The sequence below is a fragment of the Lepidochelys olivacea genome (genome assembly GCF_965140295.1).
Source record: "Lepidochelys olivacea isolate rLepOli2 genome assembly, chromosome: 13".
Taxonomy (NCBI): domain Eukaryota; kingdom Metazoa; phylum Chordata; order Testudines; family Cheloniidae; genus Lepidochelys; species Lepidochelys olivacea.
In genome coordinates, this window is record NC_140423.1 from 29,229,737 (window position 1) to 29,245,279 (window position 15,543).

Consider the following 15,543-nt stretch of genomic DNA (forward strand, 5'->3'; position numbering starts at 1 on the left):
GGTGAGGCTGGGAATGAGGGATTTGGGGTGTAGGAAGGTGCTCTGGGATGGGAGGTGGAGCCAAGGAGTTTGGAATATGGAAGAGTGCTCCGGGCTGAGATGGGGTTGGGGTGAGGGAGGGAGTATGGGCTCTGAGCTGGGGTGCAGGTTCCAGGGTAGGGCAAGAAATGAGGGGCTCTGGGTCTGGGAGGGAGCTCTGGGCTGGGGCACAAGTTTGGGTGTGGGGTGGGGGGGAGAGCACCGGCTGGGGATGCGGGCTCTGGTGTGGGGCCAGGGATGAGGGATTTGGAGTGCAAGAGGGGGCTGGGGCAGGGGGTTGGGTTGTGGGAGGGGTGAAGGCTCCAGCAGGGGATGCGGGCTCTGGGGTAGGGCCGTGGATGAGGGGTTTGTGGTATAGGAGGGGGTTGAGGCTGAGGGGTTCAGAAGGCAGGAGGAGGAACAGGGCTGGGGCAGGGGACTGGGGCATGGGCAGGGTGAGGGCTGGGGATGCAGGCTCTGGGGTGGGGCTGGGGATGAGGGGTTTGGGTGCAGGAGGGTGCTCCGGGATGGAATCAAGGGGTTCGTAAATTGGGAGGGGGATCAGGGCTGGGACAGGGAGTTGGGGCATGGGAGGGGGGTCAAGCTCTGGGCAGTGCTTACCTCCGGCAGCTCCCAGAAGCAGCAGCATGTCCCCACTCCAACTCCTACGCGGAGGCACGGCCAGGTGACTCTGCACACAGCCCCGTCTGCAGGTGCCACCACTGCAGCTCCTGTTGGCTGTGCTTCCCAGCTAATGGGAGCTGCAGAACTGGTGCTTGGGGCGGGGGCAGCATATGGAGTCCCCTGGTTGTCCCTATGCATAGGAGCTGGAGGGGAAACATGCTGCTGCTTCTGGGAGTTGCATGGAGCCATGGCTGGCATGGAGCCTGCCTTAGCCCCACTGCGCCAGCAACCGGACTTTTTATGGCCCGGTCAGTGGTGCTGACCGGAACCTCCAGGGTCTCTTTTCAACTGGGTATTCCTAGCAACCCTAGTTGTATGTAAGACATGGGAGGTAATTGTCCCACCCCATTCGGCACTGGTGAGGCCCCAGCTGGAGTACTGTGTCCATTTGTGGGCCCTACACTTTAGGAAAGATGTGGACACATTGGAAAGAGTCCAGAGGAGAGCAACAAAAATGATGAAAAGTTTAGAAAACCTCACCTGTGAGGAAAATTTTAAAAAACTGGGCATGATTAGTCTTGAGAAAAGAAGACTGAGGGGGCACCTGATAACAGTCTTCAGGTATGTTAAGGGCTGTTATAAAGAGGACTGCGATCAATTGTTCTCCAGGTCCACTGAAGGTAGGACAAGAAGTGATGGGCTTTGTGACAGGGTGCTGAGTGAGAAGCACTTAATCAGCCCCTGCCACTCCAGCCCTAATCGAGGGGAATGGATTGGGGCTGGTTGGATAGCCCTGTGCCTGCCTGGTAATGGGCAGCACCTGCCAGCCTTATTAGCCAGGGGCTATAAAGGCTGGGAGGAAGCCAGAGAGGAGGAGGAAGGGTGGAAGAGAAAAGCCAGGCACAGAGGGAGGTGGGAACCGTCTTTGGTCTGTTGCTGGCCAGGCCTGCTCTTGGCAAAGCTGGCTGCGAAACCTGTACACAGGTGGAAAGTGGTGGCGGGGAAAGAACTGTAGATAAAGAACACTGGAGTTGCATCAAGCTGAGGTGATCCTGACTGATTGGAGAGGGCAACAGGGGCTGAAACAGAGGGGCCCAGCATGCACCTCGCTACAGCTTAATCTGCAGCAAGGGAGATTTAGGTTAGATATTAGGAAAATAATTTCTTATTATAAGGGGGTAAAGCTCTGGAATAAGCTTCTAAAGGAGGTTGTGGAATCCCCATCATTGGCGGGTTTTAAGAAGAGGTAGGACAAACACCTGCTAGGGTTGGTCTAGGTTCACTTGGTCCTGCCTCAGCACAGGGGGCAGGACTAGATGACCCCTCAAGGTCCCTTCCAGCTGACATTTCTATGATTCTAAGATTAATTTTTAAGATATTCAGTGGCAGCACTAAGCAAGCAGGGTGCTGGTTCTGTAAAGCTTTTGATACTGTCTTGCATGACCTTCTCATAAGCAAACTAGAGAAATGCAACCTAGAGGGAGCTACTATAAGGTGGGTGCATATCTAGTTGGAAAACCATTCCCAGAGAGTAGTTATCAGTGGTTCACGGTCATTCTGGCAGGTAATGAGTGGAGTCCCGCAGGGATCAGTTCTGTGTCTGGTTCTATTCAATATCTTCATCAATGATTTAGATCATGGCATACAGAGTACACTTACACAGTTTGTGGATGATACCAAGCTCGGAGGGGTTGCAAGTGCTTTGGAGGATAGAATTATAATTAAAAGAATCTGGACAAACTGGAGAAATGGTCTGAAGTAAATAGGATGAAATTCAATAAGGACAAATGCAAAGTACTCCATGTAGGAAGGAACAATCAGTTGCACACGTACAAAATGGGAAGTGACTGCCTCGGAAGGAGTACTGCAGAAAAGGAGCTGGGGGTCATAGTGGACCACAAGCTAAATAGGAGTCTACCGTGTAACGCTGTTGCAAAAAAAGCAAACATCAGTCTGGGATGCATTAGCAGGAGTGTTGTAAGCAAGACACAAGAAGTAATTCTTCCGCTCTGTTCCGTGCTGAGTAGCTGGAGTAATCAACTGGAGTATTGTGCCCGGTATTGTGTGGGCGCCATGTCTCATAAAAGATGTGTACAAATTGGAGCAAGTCCAGAGAAGAAAAACAAAAATGACTGAAGGCCTAGAAACCATGACCTGTGAGGGATGACTGAAAAGATTGGGTTTGTTTAGTCTGGAGAAGAGAAGACTGAGAGGGGACATAACAGTTTTCAAGTACATAAAGAGTTGTTACGAGGAGGAGGGGAAAGAATTGTTCTTCTTAACCTCTGAGGATAGGACAAGAAGCAATGGACTTAAATTGCAGCCAGGGAGGTTTAGGTTGGACATTAGAAAAAACTTCCTGTCAGGGTAGTTAAGCACTGGAACAAATTGCCTAGGGAGGCTGCGGAATCTCCATCAATAGAGATTTTTAAGAGCAGGTTAGACAAACACCTGTCAGGGATGGTCTAGATAATACTTAGTCCTGCCATGAGTGCAGGGACTGGACTAGATGACCTTTCAAGGTCCCTTCCACTCTTATGATTCTGTGATTCCCTCTGTTTGTTGGGAATGAGCATTCTTCATATTGTTCGGTTGTGTATTTTTGAAAGGAAGTTATATTCCTGCAGCCTTTGTAATTTTAATATCGCCTCTTCCTAGATGGATTGGCTGAACGCTCCGTGAAATCCTCTCCTGTGCAAAAAGTCAACAAGAGTGAGTACCAGAGGAATGTGAGAGAGAAGAGTCAGAGACACTTTTACTTTCCTTTTCAACATTGGGCTTTTCATGCTGTAGTGGCAGTGAGGCTAAAACAGAAGTATTTTTGTAAATGAAGGTAAATGCATTGAATTCAGGCTGATCCCCAGTCTTGGCTCCCACAGCAAACAGAACTCAGCTCACTTGCACATGTGGCATTTTGTATTTGTGCACGTGTCGTACATGCAGTTTGAAGTCAGGCCTCACCACAGTTCCCATAGGGTTGATGGCCTCTGTAACTGGGCCACCTGCAGACTAAGGGACCCAATCTGGTTTTCTGTATGTTCCAGGAAGAATACTGAGAGGTGTTGGACTATTCTACTGATGGCCTTGGGGGACATTCTAATCATTCATTGCCCTTGACCATTAATATAATAGCTTCTAACATCCCCTCTTCCCGCACTTGTTGACTACCTGTTCTATTCATTCCCTCTGAAGCATCTGGCATTGGCCACTGGCAGAAGACAGCATACTGGGCTAGATGGACCTTTGGCCATTCTTATGTTCTTATCTTCCTCAGAGATCCTCCTCTTTACAGGGAGAGACTGCCAGCTCCTCATTCTGTCTGATGAGCTCTTGCTAACATTCCCTCCCTGGGAAATACGTTTTCTCTGTGTGCAGTCTCAGCTCTGCGCTGGTAGCTGGCGTCCAGGTGCTGGAGAATTATCAATCTCATCATCTCAAATGGGGAATGGGACCAGATGAGATCTGAACTTTCTCAGTGTGCAGCAGTGTTTGGATCTGAGGGTCAGGCCCATCTGCAGTCTGAACATGCTTTAGTGAGTGTCACAGTCGAGGAGCGTGCTAGGGCTCCCACAGGAACCGAGCAAAGAGTGAAGGACAAGAACAGGCAGGATGTCTCAGTGGTGATGTGCCCTAGAAGTTGCCACCTGCAGAGAAAAACACTCCACACTGGTAAATTCAGCTTTGTTTCTAGCTCAGAGCCAGGCAGAAAGGTGATTCAGCAAAGCCAAAGTATGTAACCCTACAGCTGTCCCTGTGAGCCACATGTCAGCACAGGTGGCGAGAATCGAACCAGGATGCTTGGGGCCTGATTTCCCAAGACCAGGGCTTTGTGAACATATCCAGTTTGCATGCATGGTCATGGTATGTGTGCACATAAATTAGGTGTATGATTCCACAAGCATTTTTATGCATCACCCTAGGCTTCTCCCCTTTTAAGATCAGGAACTTGAAGTCCCCAACAAAAATAAAGGGACACCACATGCAGTCCCCCTAACCCAAACCAGCAAGAGCTGTGCTGAGCTTCTCTCAGCTGGAGGTCATTACCATACATTAAACATACAGTCTTCACTTCCAGACCTATTTATAGCATGTTGAGCAATCACAGTCATATGAATTCCTTTGCCATCTGCATCAGTTGTGAAAAAACAAGCCAGTCAGGTGACAGAAACGTCATCCTGTAGGCAGAGGGTGCTTTTAGCACATTACAAGTTTTTCTTTTTTTTCCCTTTTTTGTTCATTTTTTTGCTCCAAAAGGAGACGCCCAAGCCACAAAAAGCATTTGATCAAGGACCAGAGCAGCAGCCCCAGCAATTGTTTTTGTCAATATCAGGAGAGTGGCTGAAAGTGATGTATTTGCAACATATATGGTCCATTGCCTGATTAACTCAGAATGAAAACCACCCAAGCTTTGCGCTGAAATCAGTTAGCAATACGATATCTCCAAAGATTGTGCAATTACTTTTATTTTTTTCTGAATGGTTGCCAATAACTGCAACTTTCACAGAAGATAAAGATCTTTTCTGCTTCATTACTTTTGAGATGGCACATTAGGATCAAATGTACCGTCCTATTAAATAAAACTCCAGGAACACTATATATAGCACCATACCAAATGTGGCCTGGAGAGCAGCATTGATCAGATTAGCCCAGCTTGTTGTTTACATGTTGAGCAGTTAAAATATTCTTGCCATTAAATTTATACTCTTTTTGTAAACTTGTGTGTGCTGTGTACACACACACACACACACACACGCTTTCCACTCTTCCTTTCCCATTAATTTGTCTGTGGGTTTTATCCCAGGTAAGCTGGCCTGATTCCAAGTGGGCCAATTACATTCTACCTCATCTAATCTACTGCATTTATAGTGTCAGGTGCTATTGTACCTAGACGTCTTACTTACCTGGATTCCTTCTCCAGGTTCAACGGGATAAGCAAACTCCAGAGAAGGGCAAAAACGGTTTCTCTTTGTATTCCAGCAGCAGCACCTGGAGAGATCAGGACTGTGTTTTGCGAGGTGCTATACAAACAGAATGAGACAACGCCTGCCCCAAAGAGGTAACAGCTGAAAGAGACAAGAAGGCCTTATAACCCCCATTTTACAGACAGGGAACTGAGACACTCAGCTACGGTCACATAGAGCAGTAGCAGGGCTCAACCCCAGGTCTTCTGAGAGCCGTGGCCCCAGTTACATGTATAGCCCCTCACCACTCAAACTTAGCCGTTGTGGGAAAACAGCCACTGTCCAGCCCCAGGCATTTGGCCAGTCACAGATGATGGGCTAATGCCATCGGAGGGCATCCTGGAACACACCGATGACACCCACTGAGTGGGCGCTGAGTGATTGATGGGCACAGCTGGCAGGTGTAGGGGCAGTGGTCAAAAGCGCCCAGTGATCCAAAGGTGCTGAGTCCCAAGAGGGGAACAGAGCCCTTCTTTTTGGGGGGTGGGGGTAGGGAAGGATAAAGGAGGGTGAGCTGTCCCTGCCCTGTGCCTTGCAGATGGTCAGGAGGGGGTGCATTTGCTCAGCAACTGCAGAGCTGCTGAAGGAGGTGGGGAACTCATGCAAAGGAGCCTGCCCCTCTCTGTGCCCCACAGGTTCCCTGCAAAGGCTACTGCCGCCCTCGAGCTGCAGTAATCCCCCAGATCTGCATTGGGGAGGAGGGAAGAGGGCATCAGTCATAGCAGGACGTGGCTCAGATGGGAGATGGCTGTGTGAGGGTTGCTCTTCTGCCCCGGTAACTGCAATGGCACAGGAGGGGACCCACCTTGACTGACAGCTCGAGATTAATCCTGAGAGAACACACCCAGCAGCAGTCCCCACTGCATAGACCCCTGGCAGGCCCTGCTCCCTGTAGGGACCGGGCAGAGCTGTGACAGAGGCATAGCTAATTCCCAAGGAATATGTGGACAGCAGCTCACAGGAACTGTGCAAGACAATAGAGCCCCCAGTGCTGACACACAGGTGGGAATGGCACAGCGCAGTCCCCAGGCTTGTAAATAGGATGCGTGCGTGGAATTCAGCTTTCTGATCACCTTACAGACCCACCATCGGGAAGGCCAATGGAAGAGACCAGCCCTGCCTGATAACAGTCTGTCTCCTATGGTTTTACATCACTCCCCATGAGGGACAGAGCTATACAGATTTGTACTCTATGTATAGCTATATATTCCCAGGGTCTTTGAATGCTGGGCACCCCTTTATTACAGCTACTTCAGGCTGATGTTGTTCAAGGTGAGCAACCCCTCTAGTTCCTCCTGCAGTAGAAAAGAAATCAGACATCAGCCTCATAAATACATAGGATTTTCTCTATTGAGGCTGCTGGACCATTGACAGAACGAGGAGTAATGGTCTCAAGTTGCAGTGGGAGAGGTTTAGGTTGGATATTAGGAAAAACTTTTTCACTAGGAGGAAGGTGAAGCACTGGAATGGGTTACCTAGGAAGGTGGTGGAATCTCCATCCTTAGAGGTTTTTAAGGTCAGGCTTGACAAAACCCTGGCTGGGGTGGTTTAGTTCGGGATTGGTCCTGCTTTGAGCAAGGGGTTGGACTAGATGACCTTCTGAGGTCCGTTCCAACCCTGATATTCTGTGATTCTATGAGACAGACCCTGTGGTTCTCATTGGCTCTTCAGCTGCCAGACTGACTCACACAGTGGTGCATCTCACTAGGTTCAGTCCTAGCAATCCTGGAATGAACTGTTGACTCCACATCCCCCATCCTGTCATGCTAGGGACACCCTCTGCTTTGCTTATAGCCAACCACAACTTTCCACCTTCCTCCTTGAGGTGTGGCTCTCAGGACAGAAGACATGACCTTCCCCTCCCCACTGACTTTGCTTTGAAGACTATGACATTATTGATTTTGCAAACAGCTGGGGAACATGGGGACAGGACACAATGCATGTGTGGCTTCTTTTAGTAGCTGAAAGCAAGGAGGCAGAGCCAGCACCATACAAGCAGCCAGCTCTCCTTGACCACTGTGGTCATGTAGCTGATCAGGAATGGTAGGGGAGGCAGGGTTGGGCTGGGTGATGGGCTATGGGAGGGGAGCTGGGGGCCAGGCCGTGGTGAATGAGCAGGGTAATGAGTTCATATGAAGTGGGTCTTCACAGTGGCACTCACGTGACTGGGAACTGCAAGGGTCTGCAACATGTGCCCAAGGTCATAGGTCTATGAAAACATGGTTCACATTATGGAAAAGTTTGCTCTGAAGGGCCAAATGTTGAAAAAGCAGAGGCCCAGCTCTGCCAGCAGAAAACCTGTATAGATTAAATTCAAATGTGTGCACAAATTAGGTAAAGGGATATCTATTTGCATATAAATTGACATGATTTGCATACACAATTGCACTAACTGCACACTCACTCAGATGTGCTATTGCACAAGCATTGTTTGCACTTATTTAAATGAGTTTGCTTTTTGGGCTCCTCCTGGCCCCATCCTTCCACAACTGGAGAGAGGTGGCTGGGAGGACCAATCTGGGTCATTCTCCCCCCACCTCCCCATCCACTTTATGCGTCTGACCTTACAATGCTTCCTTTCCCCTTTCACTCACAGAGGATTGTCTTGTCTCCGTGAAGCATTTTGTGGTGCTAGGTACAGAGGACACAAAGTAATAAACGTATTGGCTTGTTTTTATACTGGAACCTGTTCAAACAGTAAAATGAATCTTGGATCAAGAAAAGTTTAAAAGATAGTAAGTAGGAGTTAATGTACCTCAATAACATTTTTTGTAGACTCATTACCTCTCTATTTACCCTTCAAGAATTTGCTTCTGGTTTATAGCACAATATGCATTGAGGAGAGACATAAACTGGGCAGAGAAATGCCAGTGAAATGAGAAAATAGAAAGTTAATGGTGAAACTAGAGTAGGCTAAATTAATTTACTGATTATATGACCATATCCCATCAGTAAGACATGAATTATTTTGTTTACAATCTTCAGGTTGTTGCCTGGCTCTGCTACCCTTCACTGTTTTCAATTTAAACTGCAGTGATTGTAAAGAGAAGAGAAAATAAACCAAACGTTCCCATTCCACTTATAAATTTTATGTTTATAATCTTGTAGCCATCCATGGAAACCATGCCTGTTATTCAAGTGCTTCGCCTCCCTAAGCTGAGCATAATTATTACTGATACATCTGGATGTTTAACTACCTTCTACAGCCTCTTGAATTCCTTCCAGATTTAAAATATCCATTAACACAGGAGCAGAGCCACATGGAATCATAGGGGAGGGAGAGAGGGGAGGTCTCCTGTCTATTACTTAAATTCTTTGAGGATTTATGACTTGCTTACCACCTCCGGAGGTAATACACTGTTACCTAAACAGGTATAATTCAATTAGAAGGATGCAACAGGTTTCTTTCCTTTTACATTGAGCTCTTTGTGAAGAGCTGGATAGCTCTCAGCTGGACTGACATATGGGAGAAAAGCAACTCATTTGTCCCCTCGAGCTGCATGTGGCTGAGCCCCGGATGTCAGTGGGAATTCCACACATGCATAGGTGCTGATTAGATGTTAGTACCTGATTCACAACACCTGGACTTTCACCTGGAGGTGATGTTATCCTAGCCGACAGAACACGGTGTAAAACCCTGGCTTGATATGTTGCACAATTCTGAGATGAGTTTTTCTTTCTCTGCTGGTTATTTCTGATTAAAGTCATTCCACAGCGCCAAGATCACCCATCTGCTTCAGGTGTCACTGTGAGCAAAGGAAGGTGTTGTAAACAGGTGCTTGTGGTGTGCACATAAGGGGTACTCCTGTACGGCTAAACTGACCTGCAGTGGTTTGTCCATCCCACTCCCTGGACCTGTCTAGCCCTAGGAAATAACACTGAAACCGATGCTTGAGATGTTTGTAAGTCTGGTGCTGGACATTGGCCGGAGAGCAGCACGGACACCAAATGAAAACCAATCCTAGACGTGGGTTAGAAAAACAGCTTGGGAATGGAGACAGGTTCATCCATAGACCTTAATTTTTCTCCATGTTGGTTATATTTGATTTGTGGTTTATTTCTCTTAATGTCAGAATGAGCCGTGGCCAAAATGTTCCAACCTGGTTACCAGAAGTTGGGGATGTGGGGCTTGATCCAGCTCCCGGAGATGTGAATGGAAGTCCTTCCATTGACTTTAATGGGAGACGAGTTGGACCTTGAAATTCATAGCTAGGCAGCCGGTCTTTTCTTCAGAGGGGGAGTGTTCCATGCAGCCTGCAAAGGAGGCAATTTTTGCACCCGTGTTTGAAAATGTTACTCCATGTTTTTATGAAAATAACTGTGATACTGAAGATTTCCTTAAAACAACAACTCCATTAGCACCCAGTTAGTCCGTATTACATGCTTACCGACCACTTTTTCACCTGTGCCCAAAAACATTCATATAGACCACTGACCCATACACGGGAACAGTTATTTTTAACCAGTGCCCCATCAGCTCCTATTTTAAAGAGCACGATAGTCATTCCTTTGTTATTGCCTCATTACCTGCAGCATATTCCAGTCCAAGGTGCACTGCACTGGCCTAGGTCCAGTGCAGTACTTTAAAGATCCGTCATAAAAAACGAGGGCTCACTCTTCCCTATGTCCAGGGCTTGGAACACGTTTTAGGAATTCTAAGACAAACACTTAGGCGCCAAGTGTTTGATGTCTTTCTGTGAAACCATTATTTGCCTTCAAATAGAAGGGGAAACAACATCTCTTTGATCACAGTTACTTTAAAGTGACAGAGTGAAGGGGTAAGTGAGATAAATTAAACTGTGAGAGAGAGCTTTCCAACCAGCAGTTCACTACATTCAGTCCGGCAGGTAAGTTCAAGGCTTTCAGCCCCAATCAAGGTACAGTAGCTGAACCAAGAGGCTCAAATTTAGTATATTAGCTCAAACATCAGCTGCCATTCTAGAGTCAGTCACCAAATGCAAGATGTCTTCCAATGCCCCTTCATTGTTTTCCCTGCCACCACCACATGCTCCACTGAACAGAAACCTGTAAGTCACTAGTACTGCTGCTTCCCTCAGATCCTTCCATCAGTGGGTCAGGCAATTATCAGACCTCAGGCAAAAAAAAAAAAAAAAAGAAATCTCATTCTCAGATTGCCTCCATCTCTCACAGCCCCATAAAATCCTCACATGCCAACCCTGAGCAATGATGCCCCAGCATTATTTCAAAGGCAAGGGGTTTCTACACCCGTTTCCTTCAATCTTCAGTGGCATCACAAATGGAACTTCTGAAATGCCTCCTGCAGAAATGCAATTTGTCTCTGCACAAGCTTATTCCGATTGTACAGGGTTGCCAGATGGAATTTCACTTTCTACATATTAAGCAGCCTGGATGAGCACAGGGAAGCTATACAGGACAGGCCTTGTACTCAAGTATCAGTGGGTTCACGTTTCACAAAGGCAGTGGACTGGACTGGAAAATCCCATCTGTTGCTAAAATATTTGTGAAAATTGGATGTTTTGATTTAGTTTTTCAAGGCTGGAAATACCTTTTGTCCCCCTAGCTACCCATTGTAGGCCACAGCTGGGGCAGGGCAGGACGGTATGCTGCACAGGGCACTTAGCACAGGGCATGAAGTTCAAGTGCCTGGAGCATCCTAAAGCAATGAGAAGCACAACCCATTGAACCTGCACCAGAAACATGACTTGTAAACATGGAGTTTGTGCTCCCCTTGCTTCAGCTCTTGGGGCTTGCCCACCCTTCTGGGACACATGGTGAGGGCTGAACTCTCCAACTAGGCCTTGGTACTATATGCATGCACTGGGGATGCAACTTTCAGTGGCCGCCCCCTCAGTCCATCTGTGGCTCCTGTCCAAACAGAAGTTAAAAGCTACGAGGCTTTTAGCAAAAAGAGGGGGTACGATGTCTAATACTCAGAGCAGAGAACTAGAAGCCAGCACTCCTAGGTTCCATTCCCACCTCTGGAAGGAGAATGTGATCTGGGCTTAGAAGAGCATGGGTTGGAGAGCCAGGCCTCGTGGGGTGGAAAGTGCCTTCAGATCCTCTGGTGAAAGGTGCCATCTCAGCGCAAAGCCTTCTTCCCTCTCCTCAGTAAAGAGGCTTAAATGCCCAAGAGCTGTGTGGGAAGGGCTGCTGAACATACAACGAGTGCTACAAATGGCCTCTCGTGCTAGAGGAAGCAGTTCATGTGGGCTCAAGCCACAGCTATGCCCCAGCAGAGCTCAGCATTAATATCTCACCAGAGATTCTGGGAGGAATTGAAATGACCACTTCAGAGGAGAGAGGGTGGTGCTGGCTCAGCCCAAGTGCTGTAAAGTGGCCGGAAATTGCCACTGGTGAACTCCCCCTGTGCACACTACAGGCAGGTCTGGCTCCTACACCAACTGACCCCCACCGCCCACAGCTTAGGGGGAGCAGATGGACTGAGTTCTCCCAGAGCAGGCTGGGAATTGGCAGAGCAGAGCTCCAGGGTGCCCGAGCCTCCATTGGTGTAGGTCTGTGATGGGGTGTTTACCACACATACGTGGCAGAAGGGTTAAGGTGGGCCTGAGAGGCCATTAACCCACCTGGTTGCACCTGAAGGGTGGGCCAGGCCCAACTGAAGGGGAAGCCCAGCTGGGAAGGAGCTGGGTGGTGCACTTAGAGGGAGGAGACCCGGAGGAGAGGTAACTGGGAGTTTCTGCTCTTGGGCTAAAGGCTGAGAGAAGCCTGAAGTTTGGAACAGGAGTGGGAGGGTCCTGAGCCAGGATGAAGCCTGGGAGGCTGTAATGCTCAGGGCAGAGGAAGCTGGAGGATTGGGCCAAAAGAAATCTGATGAGGTTCAATAAGGATAAGTGCAGGGTCCTGCACTTAGGACGGAAAAACCCAATGCACAGCTACAGACTAGGGACCGAATGGCTAGGCAGCAGTTCTGCGGAAAAGGACCTAGGGGTGACAGTGGACGAGAAGCTGGATATGAGTCAGCAGTGTGCCCTTGTTGCCAAGAAGGCCAATGGCATTTTGGGATGTATAAGTAGGGGCATAGCGAGCAGATCGAGGGACGTGATCGTTCCCCTCTATTCGACATTGGTGAGGCCTCATCTGGAGTACTGTGTCCAGTTTTGGGCCCCACACTACAAGAAGGATGTGGATACATTGGAGAGAGTCCAGCGAAGGGCAACAAAAATGATTAGGGGACTGGAACACATGACTTATGAGGAGAGGCTGAGGGAGCTGGGATTGTTTAGCCTGCAGAAGAGAAGAATGAGGGGGGATTTGATAGCTGCTTTCAACTACCTGAAAGGGGGTTCCAAAGAGGATGGCTCTAGACTGTTCTCAATGGTAGCAGATGACAGAACGAGGAGTAATGGTCTCAAGTTGCAGTGGGGGTGGTTTAGATTGGATATTAGGAAAAACTTTTTCACTAAGAGGGTTGTGAAACACTGGAATGCGTTACCTAGGGAGGTGGTAGAATCTCCTTCCTTAGAGGTTTTTAAGGTCAGGCTTGACAAAGCCCTGGCTGGGATGATTTAACTGGCAATTGGTCCTGCTTCGAGTAGGGGGTTGGACTAGATGACCTTCTGGGGTCCCTTCCAACCCTGATATTCTATGATTCTATGATTCTATGAATATTGCCACCAGGCAGTGATGGTGAAGCCTCAGGGGGTTTGGCTTGGCCTTTGTGGGTGCAGAGGGAGGGGAGGCACTCTGCAGTCCTTCTCCTGGCAGTAGGGAGTGAAGACACCTGCAGGGAACAGAAAGGCTCTTGCAGGGAGAGGAGAAAGCCCAGGGAAAGGTTTGGTAGGAAGAAGTCCAGGGTGATGGTCATAAGGGTTCTGGTGGAGTGAACTGCCTGCCCGAGGGTCCCTAGACTGGAACCCAGTGCAGAGGTGAGCTCCCCTACCAGCCACTGGGAAGGTGCTGCGAAGCAGGGGATGTCATTAACTGGAAGCCCTGAGAAAAGGGCATATGGACCCAGACCCAGAATTGAGGGTAGCAGCCTGGATGGAAGAATCAGTCATTTGTATTTGTTGGACTTTCTGTGACCCTAAAAGGAGAAAGACTTTCAAGTGACCTGGCTGGAGGGCTGAGTCGTGAGGAGATGCAGGGCCAGAGTGACAATTGGCAGGGGGTGCTAGACAAGAGAGAGCTGCTAGGCCCTGGCCAGTCGGAAGGGGGCATGCCAATGGTGAATCTGTCCTTCTACAGGGTCACTGAGTGCCACACAGCAGGTATGCTCCTCAGCACCTCAAACTTACACCAGGCTCGCTGGTGCGGAGCCAGCTCCCTGGGGCCACCACTGTGTCTGAGTGGTGCTTGGGCGGGGCCGAGGAGCAGAAGCCACTCAAGACAATCTGACTCCCCAGGCAAACCTTCAGTATTCAGCCCCCTGGGACAGAGGTTCTCAACCATGGGGCACCCCCTGGAGGTATGCGTCGGACATTTGGGCGTGGGGGCGACGTGCCTTCTGAGGGTGTGGTGGTAATGGTAAAAGTGTGGGGGCCAAGCACCAGGTCACAGCACCACTTGCTCAGGTTTGGCCTGGCTGCCCCTTTCTCATGACAGGGGAGGCCAGGCCAAATTTCAGTGACCTGTTTGACAGGGTCAGAGTGCCACCCAGGTTTGGCCTGGCCACTCCTGCCACCCTAGGCAGAATCTGCCACCCTAGGCAGCTGCCTAGTTTGCTTATAACAAGAGTCGCCCCTGTCCAGCGGCCTCTGTATGCTAAGTGCTGAGGAAGGTAAATTGGCTGCTGGCCAAATCCTCTGCTGGAACCTGGAGCTGGAAAGCAATTCTGTTAGGTACAAATTTCAATCCACCAGTGCAGGTGGAAAATCTTTTCCAGTAGCTCCACCTACCTAATCCTATGTCTGCTGAGAAATTAATTAAGTGCATCTCTTATTCCCAAATCAATTATGAGGCTAAATTTACCGTTTCTTTCTCTGATAGGAATAGAAAGGTAGAGCTTAGTTGTGTATAAAGAAGCTATGCTGATTTCCAGTACAGGTAGAGGAACTGAATAAACTCAGCTGGACTGATGTGGTTTTCTCTACGCTGCCAAATGGCCGAGAGGAGTGAAATCATGGGCGGTGCGTGAAAATTCCCTTGAGGGAGGCTAGCTCCTTGTCCTACCTCTTCTGCCACGGCTCCGCCCACACTCCACCCCAGGCCCCACCCCACTGACTCACTGGTGCACCGCTCGCCTCTTCACTCTCCCTGCCAAGTCCCCCACACCCCCCGCCTGCCGTGCCGCTGGCTTGCCCCTCGCCTCCTCACCCTGCCTCTGACCCTCCCACCACAAGACCCTCCCCTCTTTTCATCTTAAAGCACTAATAACATTCCCCAGGGGAACTGAACAGCTACAGATCAATTGCCAGATGGACTCTCCTCTGTGCGGTTAGAGTTCAGTGTATACTGTAGAGAGAGACATGGCTTTTCAGCTTGCGCCAAACTGATGCCTAATCTCTCCTTTTTCAAGTGTTTGTCAATGACCGCCTGTATTAAGGCAGTAGTTTAATCACCTTTCTTACCCAGAATTCCCTGCCAGACTTGTTTACTTAAACGGGGTTTAAATAAAACGACTCGATCAAGAAATAAACTCCCTGGCTATGTCAGCTCCTCCTTGAGCCAGGTTAGTCAAAAATACTTCTGCTGGGTACAGAGCATGGGAATTACTGACCAGTCATTTGGAAACTGCTTTTAACCCCAATAACACTTTTTCCTACAATATAAAAGTCAGCTGAATGTGGCCAAAGGCTTCCTGGGCAAATGCCTGTTAAATGGCTTCATTACCACTTCAGTGGCCCCTTTAACAATTTCAGTGATCTGCTACTAGGTGTCTGGAAGGCTTTTTCACTTGGCCTGGGTGTCGGGTGGCACGAGCGGCTGCGCTAGGGGAGGCTCAGCCTCCCCTTGCCGATTATACCCACCGCCCATGAGTGAAATACTGTCTGCTTGATTT